Source organism: Dipodomys spectabilis, unplaced genomic scaffold (assembly GCF_019054845.1).
Source record: "Dipodomys spectabilis isolate Male_0828 unplaced genomic scaffold, ASM1905484v1 ptg000030l, whole genome shotgun sequence".
In the NCBI taxonomy this organism is placed as follows: Eukaryota; Metazoa; Chordata; class Mammalia; order Rodentia; family Heteromyidae; genus Dipodomys; species Dipodomys spectabilis.
In genome coordinates, this window is record NW_024870707.1 from 5,403,216 (window position 1) to 5,419,233 (window position 16,018).

The 16,018-nt window shown below is 41.3% G+C and overlaps 1 protein-coding gene and 1 non-coding gene across 10 annotated transcripts in view; one reads left to right on the plus strand and one right to left on the minus strand.

Annotated features, from left to right (window-relative positions):
• The first annotated feature begins 5,964 nt into the window (after positions 1-5,964).
• The window catches only part of Ctnnd1 (catenin delta 1), a 56,822-nt gene continuing 46,768 nt past the window's right edge, over positions 5,965-16,018 (plus strand). For all 9 annotated transcript variants that reach the window (XM_042675566.1, XM_042675564.1, XM_042675567.1 and 6 more), the window contains exon 1: positions 5,965-6,261. The gene's annotated coding sequence lies outside the window, so the exon portion shown is untranslated. The remainder of the gene's footprint in view (positions 6,262-16,018) is intronic.
• LOC122105394 lies at positions 14,605-14,711 on the minus strand. Its single transcript, XR_006147023.1, has one exon. It is a non-coding gene; the product is annotated as a U6 spliceosomal RNA (small nuclear RNA).

Here is a 16,018-nt window from a genome sequence, read left to right on the forward strand (position 1 = left end):
TCTCGAGGGACTTGAGGGCGGAGGGAAGGCTGCGTGGCCTCGGCCCGGGAGAGGTTAGGGGGGGGACGGGTCTGCTGGGAAGGGGATCCTGTGGGAGCCGTCCACACACTGAAAAGAGGGTCAAGGTGCTCGAATAAGTTGGGACCCATGAAATTTAAGGACATCTCCTGGTTTCTGTTGAGGAGACTGCAGATGACCTTTGGCCCTGGTAAGATGGGCCTAGGCTTCATGGAGGGAGAAGCCTCTGCATAACTGGACTTGCACCTCGTCCCTCCCATCCCTCAGGTGAGGCCAGAGGAACGAGATCTTTGGGCTCGTTTCTTGATTAGTCTTTCATTTTTTTTCCTTTTTGGCCTGTCTGGAACTTGAACCCAGGAGTTCGCACCTGCTAGGTAGGTGCTCTGCCACGCGAGCCACACGTACGGCTCTCTGTACTAATTTCCTTTTTTTTTTTTTGGTGCCGGTATTGGGGCTTGAACTCAGGGCCTCGCCTTCATGCTTAGCTTTTTCACTCAAGGCTGCTGCTCTCCCACTTGAGCCACACCTCCATTTGTTGCTTTTTTTTGGTGGTTAATTGGAGATCCGCGTCTCATGGACTTTCCTGACTGGGCTGACTTGGAACTGTGATCCTCAGATCTGTCTCCTGAGTAGGTAAGACAGGTTCACAGGCTTGCGCCTCCAGCACCGGATCCAATGGTAATTTCTTAATTCAGATATTCACTGAGTCTATTCCAACTCCAACGTCAGAGAACTAGGGTAGGAAGAAAGATGCCTAAGATAAGGAGAACCTGCAAAGAGACCAAATGTAGAGGAGTGTGCTCAGATATGCCTTTATCTAAAGGTATCTAATGCGTTTCCCCAAAGCTTTTGAAAGCTGGGGATGTAGCTCAGTGGAGAAGGGGAAAAGGGATTTGAGATAGTTGATTGAAATGCTGGTGTGGAGAATGCATTTCCAAGTCTCGTGTTTTTCTAGTTTGAAACTTTTTTTTTTTTTTAAAGTCACGGGCCTAAGTGCTGTCTCTGAACTTTTACACTCAAGGCTAGTGCTCTGCCAATTTGAGCCACAGTACCACTTCTGGCTTTCTGGTGGTTAAATTGGAGCTTAGAGTCTCATGGGCTTTCCTTCTCGGGCTGGCTTTGAAAAGCGATCCTCAGATCTCAGCCTCTTGGGTAGTTAGGATTACAGGTGTGAGCACCAGCGCCTGGCCTTTTTTTTTTTTTTTTCCCTGATGGTAATAGTGGTGATGGTTGTACTGGTATTGAACTTAGGCTCTTGTGCTTGCTAGGCAGGCAGTCTGTCAGTCTGTCACTTGAGCCATGCCTCCAGTCTGATGAAAAAGGAAACAAGGAACAAAAGAAACTTTTAGTTGCAGTTGTCATATTTTTGAAGAGGAAGCAATTTGTGAAATGACATAAAATTTAGCAGGAGGAGGACAGATTTTAGATGTTGTCAGCAGTCATGGCAAACACATGCAGAACAATACTTGTGTGTAGCCTCTGTGTCTCTAGAATATAGATGATTCTGTGCAAGTATAAGGAAATTGTAAATATTATGTCCTAGAAAATATAAATATTATATCCTATAACAATTATTATTGTTGTTGTTATTATTGTTAGTTGTGGGGCTTGATCTCAGGGCCTGTGTGCTGTCTCTGTGCTTTTTTGCTTAAGGCTAGTGCTCCACCACTTTGAGCTACAGCTTCACTTCTGGTTTTTCTGTTGGTTAATTGAGATGACTCTCGTAGACTTTCCTGCCAGGCTGGCTTTGAATGGTGAACCTCAGATCTCAGCCTCCTGAGTACCTAGGAGCCTAATAGCCTTGTAGCTCAGTTGCCACTAGTGCCTAGCTTTGATTAATTATTTTATGGCTTATTATTTTTTATGATTTATTTATTATTTTTATAATTTTCAGAAAGTGGAGAGAGGACTTAGTTCTTTTTTTTTTTTTTCCTGTTGTCTGTACTAGTGCTTGAACTCAAAGGCTCCGTGCTGTCTGTCCCTTAGTTTTTTGCTCAAGGCTAATACTATACCACTTGAGCCACAACTCTACTTCCGCCTTTTTATTTGTTTATTTATTTTAATTGAATACCATTACTTGTGTTGGTAGAAATTCTAAAGAGAATGATAAATGGCCGTTCTCTTCAAGGTTTCAAAAAAAAATGATACACTTTGACTGGGCACTGGTGGCTCAACCTGTAATCCTACTCAGGAGGCTGAGATCTGAGGATTGCCATTGGAAATCTGTTCAGACAGGAAAGCCTGTAAGACTCTTCTCAAATAAATTACCCAGAAAAAGCCCAAAGTGGCACTGTGGTTCAAGTGGTGGTAGAATGCTAGCCTTGAGCCAAAGAGGCTCAAGGACCCAGGCCCTGAGTTCAAGTACCAGGACAAGGACACACACACACCAAAAAGAAAAAAAAAGAAAAAAACAAAACCAACTTTGGACATGTAGCCACCAGAGGGTAGAAAAGAGTAAAAATGAGTAAAAATGCTTTGTATAGATAGCCAGGGTTTTTTGAAGTTGAATTTTCCTCATTTCTTCAGTTTATTTTAGAACTAGAATCAGAGCTTATTGTGCTGCTATGTGCCCATAATCCCAGCACTTCAGGGGCAGAGGAGGAATAGGAGTTCCAGTCCAGCCTGGGCTTCATAGTCAGATCTCCCTCTCTCCCTCCCCTTCTCTCTTTCTCTCTCTATTTCTCCCCCCCTCCCCACCCCCCCAGTTGGTTGTGGGGTTTGAACTCTGGGCCTGCGTGCTGTCCCTCAGCTCTTCAGCTCAAGGATAGCACTCTACTGCTGAGCCACAGCCTCACTTCTGGTTTTCTGGTGGTTTATTGGAGATAAGAGTCTCATGGACTTTACTGCCAGGGCTGGCTTTGAACTGTGATCCTCAGATCTCAGCCTCCTGAGTGGCCAGGATTACAGACTGATTTTGTTTCTAACATCCTCTCTAGGATGGACCATAAGTCATTGTCATCAGTCTACTTTAAATCTAATGTTAGATAATGTTCCAAATGACATTCTCTTTTTATGTTTTGGTACTGGGGATTAAACTCAGAGCCTGGACCATGTTAAGCATGAACTCAATGACTCAGCTATGTCCCAACTACTATCTTATTTACTTATCTGCTCTTTCATCTCAAAATGTTACAGGAACTTCTCTACTTATCCTTGACATTTCATAGAGAACCTGGCTCACAGCAGGTACTGGAAATAGCTCAAGTAAAATGCGTGTGTGTGTGTGTGTGTGTGTGTGTGTGTGTGTGTGTGTGTGTGTGTGTGTGTGTGTGTGTGTGTGTGTGCTGGGACTTGAAGTCAAGGCCTGTGCACTACACACAGCTTTTTGGCTCAAGGCTAGCATTCTACTACTTGAGCTACAGCTCACTTCTTGATAGTAGAAGCTAAGAGTCCCACAGACTTTTGGGCCTGGGTTTGTTCAAACTATCATCCTAAGATCTCTTCCTCCTGATTAGGTAGGTTTACAGATTGGAGCCACTAGCTCAGGGCTCCTATTGTGTTTTTCAATTAACATTATATATAGTTTATCTTTCAGTGAGTACCAATGATTGTGATGTTTTATATGAAGCCAGTCTAAATTTAAATAACAAGATTATATTTAGATTTTAACATTTTTTCACCGTGTACTTACAAATTGTGATTTCTTTGACTTTAATTTGAATGTTACGTATTCTTTTATGTTACATGATTGGTTCAGGATTATTTAACTACTAAGGAAAGAGCACTTTATTCACTCATTCGGCTGTTTTTAAATATGAAATATAAAGCTGGGTGCTGGTGATTCATGTTTGTAAACCTAGCTACTCAGAGGCTGAGATCTGAGGCTCAAGATTTGAAGCCAGTCCAGGCAGGAAAGTCTGTGAGACTCTTATTTCTAATTACCCGCCAAAAAGTTGCAAGTGTAGCTGTGGCTCAAATGGTATAGCATCAACCTTGAGCAAAAAAAAGCCAGGGGAGAGCGAGAGGCCCTGAGTTCAATCCCTGATACCTATGTGCGCACGCACACACACACTCACATGCACACAAACTTTTGTACGTTTTAATTCCTGAAATAGCCTTGGGAGAAAGATACATTATTATCCCCATAAAGTTAGGAAAATTGAGCCTCAGAGATATTATATAATTTAGCCAAGGTCACTAGTTGAATGAGAGTGTTTACAGAGGAGTAATTTGAAGCCAGGCAGTCTGACTGCGGAACCTATGCTCTCAACCATATTCTAAGTTATGAAAACTTTATGAAGGTTAATCCGGCAGCAGTCCCCAGGATAGGTTTTAGATTTTACAGTTAGCAAAAAAAAAAGAAGCCTTCTAACTCATCATTATCATTCTTATTTAGTAATCAGTGAGTAACTATCAACTATAAAATACTCGTTTTTCTGAGAGTGGTGGCATATACCTATAATTCTAGCAGTTTGTTGGCTCAGGCACAAGGATCATGAGTTCAAGGCCAGACTGGGTTAATGTAGTGAACCCCTGTTCTAAAAAGCCATTGCCCACCAACCAAAACAACAAACAAAAAACAACCCACCCTCAACCCACCTTAGCATTTGTTAAGCTTGTTTAAAAACAAACAAACAAACAAACAACCCACACTAACAAAAACCAGCAACTGTCTAAAGATATGTCAAAATATTTTTTGCCTGAAAAGAAGGATACCCCTGTAATCCTTTATTTAGGTCAAATGAAAAAGAATTTATGCTGGGCACTGGTGGCACATCTGTAATCCTAGGTATTCAGGAGGCTGAGATCTGAGGATCACAGTTTGAAACCAGCCTGGGCAGGAAAGTCCATGAGACTCTTATCTCCAATTAACCAGCAAAAAGCTGGAATAGAGCTGTGGTTCAAGTAGTACAGTGCTAGCCTTGAGAGGAAAAAAAAAAAAATCAGTGCCTAGGCCCTGAGTGTAAGACCTAGGATAGGCACACACTCACACACACACACACACACACACACACAATTTATGAACCAGGGCTGGGAATGTGGCTTAGTGGTAAAGTGCTTGCCTAGCACGCATGAACCCTTGGATTTGATTCCTCAGTACTGCATACACAGAAAAAGCCAGAAGTGGCGCTGTGGCTCAAGTGCTATCCTTGAGCACAGGGACAGTGCCCAGGCCCTGAGTTCAAGCCCCAGAACTGTAAAAACAAAAAGAAAAAAGAAAAAAAAAAAGAATTTACAAACCAGATATCTTTAAAATTGAAGTTCAGAAGGAAATCAATTGTTGTTGTAAGACTTACTTTACTTATGTTGTTATCTACTCTGAATCTATTGTTCATATCTTGGATTTCATTTACTGTCCCTGACAAGTGCACATTATTTTGATTTCTGGGTAAATAGGCAGGCAATGATTTTACAGTCCAGTGGATTCTACTCTCTTCTAGTTCGTAGTATATAGACACTAAAACCTATTAACAAGTCTGGACAATTATTTCTAACCAGCTCTAATTCAATTAAGCCAAAGCAACGACACGGAGAGTTTCCTTTACATATTGCCTAACATCCAATCAACACACCAGAAATCTATTTCTAGGATTTCTCCGTTCTTCTTTGCTGCTCTCCCTATGGGAAAGTGCTTTGGGGTAGAAAGCAGCAAACCAAACAGCAGCAAATACAAGCAGCTCTTTTCTCCACCTGCATAGGTAAGGAGAGGGCGCAAAACCTCCTTATCCAAGAGAGCAGAGGCTTAAGTGCGATTGCACCTCCACACCCTATCCCGGCAAGAATTCCTCAGAGATTGTATAGACTCCGCTTTAAATATAAATAAATAAATATCTCAAACTTCCCCCTGTCTCTTTCTCTCCTCCTCCTCCTCTCTCTCTTTTTTTTAATTTCCTATAATAAAGTTTCCTATTGGATGAGGTCAGCTCCCTGATTTATGCCTGGCTCCTATTGGAAGCTTGCAGAAGCTGACATCACTTAGGAAAGAGAGGGGGTAGGGCTGCCAGATCAGTTTGTCACCACCCAGGCTCCCTTGCCTTTGGCTGGGTGCAACTTCCATTTTAGGTGTTGGATCTGAGGAGGAAAAAAAAGAGAGAGAGAGGGAGAGCGGGAGGGAGAGTGAAAGTGAGGGAGAGAGGGAGAGAGCGAGAAAGAGAGAGAGAGAGAAAGAAGAGCAGGAAAGGACCTGAAAGGAGGAAGAGGTGGCGGAAACCAACTGCCTTGCTGGATTTATCTTTCTCAGCACATTGGTGAAGCCTTGGGTTTCGTTCTTAAAGGACTGGGTTTTAGAAATCCACATCTGAGGTGTGTGCTTTTCTTTCTTTCTTTTTTTTTTTGTTAAACTGTGTAGGGTGAAGGAGGAGAATCCAAGTTGAATTTATCCTGACGGTAACTGGAGGAAATTTAAAAAGGGGCGAGACTGTTAAGCTGACGGGTGGCTTTTAAGAAATGATTTTTTTTTTTTCTCCTTTCTACTTTCTATACTTTGGGAGGGATTTTGGTATCTGGGATTTTGGTATCCGGGATTTTGGTATCCTGTGTGAAAAAGAAAAAGTAAAATATTCAAGACCTAGGAACAAACTTCTAGGTCTAATACAGGGAGGGATTAGAGAGAAAAGTTGTGTAAATTAGTATTTCTGTGTGTTCTTTGCATTTATTTATATTTTCTGGATTAAGCTAACATACTTCTGTTTGTAGAACCCAAATCAAAAGTTATGTTTTTGGCATGTTGCGTGTGGGTTGGGAGAAGAATTTATCCTAGTCTGAAGCTAAGTTTCACAGACGGTTCTTCCTATGCTCCAAAACTTTCATTTCTTTCTCCTCCTTTTTATTATTGGATTTGTGTAGATGAAAAGTTGGTGGGAGCTTGAAGTTTTGGTGGTATTGTTTTTTTCTCCCCGGGAGAGTTTGAACGGCCTAGATCCGTTTCAACCCTGCTGTTCTTGGGTGGGTCCCTCTTTTACTTTTCCAGGTGCAGTGGGTGGGGAGCCTCTTTAGCCCGAGACTTAGCCTCCTGCTTTGCTTTGTGAAAGAAAACAAATGGATCGGTGTTTACTGTTTTGGCCCTCAAATCGTCCTCCTGAAACCACCTTTGGTGGCATAGATTTCTGAATGTGTTAGATTAAACCTGAAAATACAGTAACATTTGACTGACGTGCTTTAAGGGATGGAAAATTCTAATTACGCTTTCTCTCTCTCCTGTATTTAGTGGCCACGCACCTGAAAATATTTTCAGCTCCGTGATCTTTGGGTGGGTGGGTGTGGGCTATGTAAGTTTAAGCTGAAAGAAACTACTTCATGCAAACTTCAGTATTGAAAATGCATTTGAGAAAGCACAAAGGGGAGTTTTTATTTGTAAACCCAAGTATAAAGTTGTTTTTTGGAAGTGAGTTTTTTTTCTTTTGGTTATTTTACTGAAATCAGAACACTTGTTAGGACTGAAAGTCTGTGACTGTTTTCATATGTCATATTTCATCTTAGAATTTGTTTGGGGTTTTTAGAAGTACATTTTTGCAGAAGTACTGATTCTGGATAATTATACAGCCAACTCATCAGGAGCTGGACGCTGGGGTGTTCTCTCTCTTTTAAATGCCAATCAATCTGAAAATTATAGCTAGAATAGACACCTCCTTAATTGGAACAAGATATGTAAGCTACTCATTAGCTTTAAGCTAGTAGGTATTATTTAATAATCCTCTGATCCAATATTCCCTTCCTCTATTCTTTTTAGACTAGAACACTTCCTCTTTTCTAGAGTGAAACCATTTCTCGAAGGATGATTTCATCCTTGTGAGGTTGTGGCTTCTGGTGGAAACAGAACTTTGTTCCTCTGAACATAATCTAAGCGAGGACGACAGGAAAAATTTGATGTCTGGATCTCATAACATGCAATTGAAAAGAAAAAGAATTTGTGTGTCCATTTGGGCATACAAACACAGTACTCGTTTAATATTTTTCCAATTTTATTCCAAATGTTCTCTGCCTTGCATCTAGCCTAGGGAGGGTTCTTGGCTCTTTGGAGGACTGATCTTGTTGCTGCCCGAGACTGTTTCCCACTCAGCCTTTAGGGGGAGGGATGAGAGAATCTGAAGGCGGAGTACAAAGGCAGTTTGAAAATAGGTTCTGGATGACTGAGTGATGGTGATTTGGGTCCGGCTTTAACTCTGGGCTTTGTGTAGCTATAATGAACACCATATTAACTATGGTCCGGGACTATTTCCATGAGCCAATGCATTGTTTTGACTGGTGTGTAGTTTAGAGCCTTTGGGGTGATAAGATGGAAGATGTGTCTTCTACTTACTTCACCTCCCCTGGTTCTTTCAAGGATCATAGGAAGGGGTGCAGATGAGTAAGTCTTTTATTTTGTGATTTTTTTTTTTTTTTGTTCTTCATTTTGATTACTGGGTAAAAAAAAATGATGACAAACAAGTATGAGTTGTACTGATTCTTCTTTCTTTGCATGCCTCCCATGTAGTACTATTGGTTTCTTTGTTATGTGAACAAGGTAGTAGTGTGGTCTGTGTTTCAGGTGGGGATCTCTTTTGACTGGCTTGAGTTTTGGTACCTTTCTTATGATTTCAGTGTTGACAGAGAGGTTGGAACATGTTCTCAGCGAGTATTAAATTGAGACGACTATAGATCTTGGAAAAAATAAAAGAGCCACATAATTACGATACAATCTTAGTTTATCAAGTGGTTGCTCTCTAGGGATGAGTGAGATAGGAGGCATATAAATAAATTAGACATAGATCACTATCAATTGGAATAACAAAATGATTAGTTCTGTATAATTCATTGTTTTCTATTTGGGTACCTGATGGTCCCATTAGTTACTACCAGGTCTTCCTGTTCCTACCCTCCCTTTCATTGTTTTGTTTTTTTGTTTTTGCCATGTGTTAAGCATTTAGCATAAAATATTTACTTAATTTGTGACCACAGCCATTTTTTTTAACAAAAGGAATTTGAGATTCAGAAACTTGAGGTTTGCAAAAATCTGAACACCTATAAATGGTGAAGGCCAGGATTAACCCTTATCTGACTAACTACAATGTCTGTGGACTTCACTAATAAACTGTAATTCTCCAGAGAGTGATGGAAATAACAACTAGAGCTAAAATGAACCCTTGCTAGAGGTAGAGGTGTTTCAACTCAGGTACGGTCAGTAATCCCTTAGCTATCCCTTATCCTTTCCTGATGCTGGGATAATACAGTATATATAAAAGATTCATTTTTTCTTAAATTCCTTGGGAACTGGATGTTAGAAAGGATATTCTTTTTGATCTTTAGAACAGAGATCTTAGAATGTGCATGCCATTGCTATCTTTATTTTAGCAATGCTGGGGATTGAACTCAGCCTCTTAGGCATGCTAGGTAAGTGCTATGCTACTGAGTTACATCCCCAGTCTTGTTTTCTTAATTTTTGACTTCCTAGAATTGTCTCGAAGTGGAATTTCTTCATCCAGAGAAATTTCAGCCACTTGGTTTGGAATGATACCACCTTGTGGGAATAGTGCAAACAATGCTTTTTGTCAAACTGTATTTAAATTGTCTTATTTTCTTCTTCCCTCTAGACTATGAGCCATTTGGGTGTAGGTACCGTCTTAGCCATACTTTTTAGTACCTGTCTCAGTATCTTATATGTACTGAGATGTTCAGTAAGCCTTAGTTAATTTAGGCACTTTATAGGAATCAGTGAGGACTTGTATGGAAAGCTTGAGAGGAAGTTGAGACAGGAAGCAAAACAACATAAATTAATAATCTTTCCATGTAATTGTGAAACTTTTATGGTAGACTGTGGTTTCAGTCTTTTATACACCTCTTCCCTCCTATTTTAAGCAGTGTTTCTGAAAATAATGGAAGATTTTAAATTTTAGCCATTTTTTGGGCAGTCATTCCAAAGAACAGTATGAAAAGTAGGGTCCTACTTAGATCATTTGAGAACAGGCAGCTATTTGCTGAAAACCTGAAGTATAGCCATTTTCTAAGGAGAGCCAAAAAGAGCAGCAGCAAGGAGGAATTCAGCCCTGGTTGGAATGAGGGGTTTTTTACACCTGCTAATAAAAACTTAAGGCATAGTTCTGCAGGCTCCCTGTAGTCCTAGTTACTCAGGAGGCTGAGATCTGTGGATTGTGTTCAAAACCAGCCCAGGCAGGAATGTCTGTGACACTTTTTATTTCCAGTTAACCCTCCAAAAGCCAGAAGTGGAGTTGTAGTTCAAGTGATAGAGCACTATCCATGAGTACAAAAGTTCAGGGACAGTGCAGAGTGCCCAAACTCTGAGTTCAAACCCTAGGACCAGCACTAAAAAATGAAATGAAACAAAAAAAAACCCTAAAGTTTTTGGAGGGCTGGGAAGGTGGCTCAGTGGTACAATGCTTGCCTTGCATGCATGAGGCCCTGAGTTCGATTCCTCAGTACCACATAAGCAGTAAAGGCTGGAAATGGTGCTGTGGCTCAAGTGGTAGAGCACTAGCCTTGAGCTGAAGAGCTAAGGGACAGCGCCCAGGCCCAGAGTTCAGGCCCCACAACCAGCAAAAAAAAAAAAAAAGGTTTTGAAATGGTAGTTTGGGACACTAGCCTTTCAAAAAGCATGTTCGAGGGGCTGGGAGGGTGGCTCATTGGTAGAGTCCTTGCCTTGCATGCATGAGGCCCTGGGTTTGATTCCTCAGAACTACATAAACAGAAAAAGCCAGAAGTGACACTGTGGCTCAAGTGGTAGAGTGCTAGCCTTGAGCTGAAGAGCTGAGGTAAGTGCCCAGGCCCAGAGTTCAGGCCCCGTGACTGGCAAAAAAAAAAAAAAAAAAGCATGTTTGAGATCATTTTTCATCCCTAGTTCTAAGGATTTAACCTACAGCTTTGAGCAAACTACAGGCAAGCATTCTGCCACTAAATACATCTCCAGCCTTGATATATGTATGTGTGCGCGCGCACGCGTGTACGCACATACACACATACATATATATATTTTAATCAGCCAGGGAACTTTTACAGAATTTGTTCATGAACTATATTGGGATGTTTATATATTTAAGGGCCAAAATAAGTTTTCATGGATAATTTAGAGTCATAATTGTAACAGGAAACTTGCCTGAAGGAATGAACTCTAGGTAATTCGGATATGAATAGCTACAAATACTTTTTTCATGTTCCCTTCCCTCAGGGAAAAGGGTTAAGTGTCATATGAGCTGAAATAGACATTACTTGCCCTAAAAGAGGGAGCTGCTTTTAAGGTTTCCAATAGTGCATTGGCATAGCCGAGCAGGGAGACTGGAGGAGGCTAGAACCACTGCTCTGGTTGGGACTTACAAGAGAGAAATTAGAGTGTGACTTTGTATTTAATTATAAAATGTATTTTTTTTTTTTTTTTTGTCAGTCCTGGGGCTTGAACTCTGGGCCTGGGCGCTATCCCTGAGCTTTTCAGCTCAAGGTGCGTGCTCTACGACTTGAGCTACCGGGCCACTACTTCTGGTTTTCTGGTGGTTAATTGGCGACAAGAGTCTCATGGACTTTGCTTGCCCAGGTTGGATTTGAACTTCGATCCTCAGATCTCAGCCTCTGTGGTAGATAGGATTACAGGAGCAAACCACTGGCACTTGGCTAAGTGTGTGTGTGTGTGTGTGTGTGTGTGTGTGTGTGTGTGTGTGTGTGTGTGTGTGTGTGTGTGTGTGTGTGTGTGTGTGTGTGTTTAATGTACATTTTCCCCCTAATTTGCTTGGATTTGCATGTTGTTACTTATTAAATATTAAGTACCAAGAATAAGACCTGGCTTTATTAAGTTCAGGAACAAATGTGATACCCATTTTTAGGGCCATTTTATTTCCAGTGAGTTCTTTGGTTGATGGGACTAGTATGGATATTTATTCAGGCATATAGTGGGGGCATCATAATGATTCAAAGACTTTTTTTTGGGGGGGGGGGGGCGTCTGGTTGTGGGGCCTGAACTCTGGGTCTGGGCGCTGTCCCTCAGCTCTTCAGCTGAAGGCTAGCGCTCTACCACTGGAGTCACAGCGCCACTTCTGGCTTTTTTTCTTTTTGCTTATGTGGTGCTGAGGAATCGAACCCAGGGCCTCAGGCATGCAAGGCAAGCGCTCTACCACTGAGCCACCTTCGCAGCCCCTCAAAGACTTTTCTTAAAATATTATGCATTGTTCAGCAATAGGTAAAGTATTATGCATTGTTCAGCAATAGGTAATTTGATCATGATTGTCACAAAACATGTCCCATTGTATGATGATAAAAGCTGGTGAATGTAAAGGTCATATCTATACCTTAGCAGCTCACAGTTTAGATGGAACACATTTTTATTTCAAATTTGCAGTAACTCTGTATCTCCTTCATTCTCCTAGACACAGATTATTAATATTTTGCTCCAAATGTTTCGCTTTTATATATTTTGTGATCAATATGCTAACCGAAAAGGCAATTTTGAAGCTAAGTGTTCCATCAATAAGTGAGGAAGACAGCATAGCATAGTAGCTAAAAGCATTGATGCTGGTGCCATACTGGGTTCACATCTTGCTCTGACTCACACATTGTTTAATCATTCTGCCTTGGTTTCCTTGTCTGTAAAGTTAGGATAATATGATTAAGCTATCATATAAGACTGGTATGACAATGAAGTGATGTGATATGTAAAGTTCATAGAATATTGTACAACTCATAGTAATACCTAGAATGAATGAACTCACACTTCAATTGTTTGTTAGATGAAAAGTTTTTGTTTTTTGTTTGGTTGGTCAGGGGGCTTGAACTCAGGGTCTGGGAGCTGTCCTTGAGCTCTTTTGCGCAAGGCTAGTGCTCTGCCACTTTGAGCCACAGCTCCACTTCTAGTTTTCTGATGGCTAATTGGAGATAAGAGTCTCATAGACTTTTCCTCCAGGGCTGGCTTTGAACAGCGATCCTGAGATCTCAGCTTCTTGAATAGCTAGGATTACAGACAAGAGCCACTAGCACCCAGCTGAATGAAATGTTCTTTAAAGTATCTTAAAACCTGAGTTGTTTTTTTGGATACAGTCTTGTAACCCAGGCTGGTCTGGAACTCCTGCCTGGGCCTCCCAAGTGCTTGGATTATAGGCCTGTACCATCATGCTCTCTGCTAACTTTGTTTTATTCATTTATTTTTACAATTGGGGAAAATAAGTTTTCTTAGTAGTGGAGTTGTATGGGTGGGGTTGTCCAAAACTGGCAGTTTGAGAATGGCTATAATGAGGTATAAATGGCGGGGAGGGGGGGGGTATGGGGGGGATGAGGGGGGAGACCAACAATAGGGTCTTACAGTAATTTTTTTACACTAAATATCTTACAATAATTTCTTCAAAGACTTTGATACTTAGGACAAAAAACCCTGCAATACAAGTTACTCTTAACTTTCTGTATGTATAAGAAGCAGAACTCGAGCATCACAAGTGTAATTTTTTAAAATTTTCAGCAGAGAATGGGTTCAGAGAGTTTGGTTTGGATTTATTCTTCTTGACTTTGAACAGATTCTTTTTTTAATTGTGAAAATACTGAACAGAGGGGTTACAATTACATGGGCAAGATAATGAGTACATTTCTTATCAAGCATTGTAGCCTCCACCTTTGTTTCCCCTTCCCATCTCTTCCCAGACTCCCCCTGCCCCCCCCCCCCCCCCCCATGAACAGATTCTTTACTTCCAAGTCTTGCTTGTCCAACTAGGAGTTAGTAAGGTAACATTTAGTCAGAAGTGCTTGTACAGGAAACAATTACACAGAAACCAAGGCAGGGTTATGCTATCCTTTTTCTTGCAATAAGCTCTCTCCTTCTTTTTTCTTCTTTCAGGAAACATTCTGTACTTGAAGCCCTTATTTATGGACATTCACAAACAGACATGTAGAAATTGTGGGTTCACCACTGCTTCCTGTGAAAAGTGTGTTTCTAAAAAGGGTCTACTTTTCTAGGTGGAAAAGCCAGTCTGTGGCCATGTATGTGTTAGATAAAGCCTTGCCTGGAAACTTGTAGGTTTCTTCCAGCCTGGGATTTCCTTCCTTCCTTCCATCCTTCCTTCTCTCTTTCCCTCCCTCCCTCCCTCTCTCTCTTCCTTCCCCTTTTCCCTCCCTCCTGTTCTCCTCTTTCTTCCTCTTGCTTCTCTTTTCTTCTTTTCTCTCCCACCTTCCATTCCTCCCTTTCTCTCATATTTTTTGTAGCACATACTAGTTTTACAAGGGGGTGTTTTATTGTGACTTTCCCTACATACATATAATGTAGCCCTGTCAGACCCACTTCATCCCCCTTCCCACTTTTTTTTTTCTTTGCTTATACCAGGACTTGAACTCAGGGGCCTCAGCTTTCTTGCCTTCACTTGGCTTTCCTGCTCACTGTTGGCACTATAACAGTATACTTGAGGGGCTGGGAAGGTGGCTCAGGGGTAGAGTGCTTGCCTTGCATGTATGAGGCTCTGGGTTCGATTCCTCAGCACCACATAAGCAGAAAAACCCAGAAGTGGTGCTGTGGCTCAAGTGGTAGAGCGCTAGCCTTGAGCTGAAGAGCTGAGGGACAGCACCCAGGCCCAGAGTTCAAGCCCCATGACCGACAAGAAAAAAAAAAAACCAGTATACTTGAGCCACACCTCCAGCCTGGTATTTTGCTGGTGAATTCACTAGATAGGGGAGAACTTTCTGATTTTTTTTTTAAATAGGGAATGCTTCCTGAATTTGTGTGCCATCATTGCAGAAGGGCCATGCTATTCTTTTCTGTGTCATTCCAGTTTTAATATATGTACTGCCAAAGCGAGCCCAACTTTCTGATTCATAGGATATTATTGTTTATTTCATTGAGATGAAGGATTACATTTGCAATTTGGGAAAATTGATCTAAGTAATTCAGATGACTTTGATAGTCAGATGTAGATTCTCATACATTTCCTAATTGATTATATTCATGTGGTACAATTGACAGTAAAGCAAAGGGAATTGACTTTTCCCCTAGTAAATTCCAATTTTTGTGTGTGTGCATCATATGTTGTTCTATATTGGACTGAAATAGCAAATTTCTCTTTATGGGGTGGAAATATTTTTGTTTTAGGAATCTTATATCGTAAGAAACCAAAATTTATTCTGGTGGTTGAAGAGATAAGACATTGTTCTAGAAACTAGGTCAACTTTTCGTTACCTTTATTACAGTATCTACAGTTCCCATCGCACTGCAAGCGAGGCACATCTCATTGAAGTAAAGTAGCTGGTGTATATTCAGTACACTTTTAAAATAGAGGAGTCTATTTTAAAAGAGAAAATGGGTGCCAATCTGATTTCTTTCCTGCTTCTTTGTTGGAATGGGGGAAGTTCTGTTACCTCTCTGCTGTTCTGCTCTCCACGGCTGACTTTGTAAACCAGGGCACAGTGGCCCACTTGTGTGTCTTCCTGGCTGAAGGTCAGTCAGGTGGGAAGGTAGGGCTGCAGGAGCCTCCAGTTCACAGACCCAATATCACAATTAGGGAAAAATGAAAAGTATGGAATCTGTTGTAGTCTACATTCAGCCAAATAGAACTCATTAATGTTTGCCCTCACAGCGCTTACATTCTAGTTGTGAGAAGCAGCTGGTGGTGTGGCGCCAGTAGTGGTGGGATGTCTTGAGTTCACACCCCAGTGCTATCAAAACCAAACCAAGCTCAGTGGTAGAGCGCTTGCCTTGCATGCATGAGGCCCTGGGTTCGATTCCTCAGCACCACATAAACAGAAAAAGCCGGAAGTGGCGCTGTGGCTCAAGTGGTAGAGTGCTAGCCTGGAGCTGAAGAGCTGAGGGTCAGCACCCAGACCCAGAGTCAGGCCCACAACCGACAAAAAAACAAAAACAAATCAAAACAACAACACATTTGTGAGAGACAAATACAATATAAGCAAATACATGTGTAATATACCCGGGTGTGATACTACAGTTGAGAAGAAAGCAAGCAGAGGAAGTAGGATGGAGAGTGGAGGATAAGATGGGAATGAGGTTATTCTATTTTTAAAGAGTAGTCAGGGGAGGCCTTATGTATAAGATATATGGGAGAAAGACCAAAGAAATGAAGGGTGGAGGGCTGGGAATATGGCTTAGTGGTAGAAT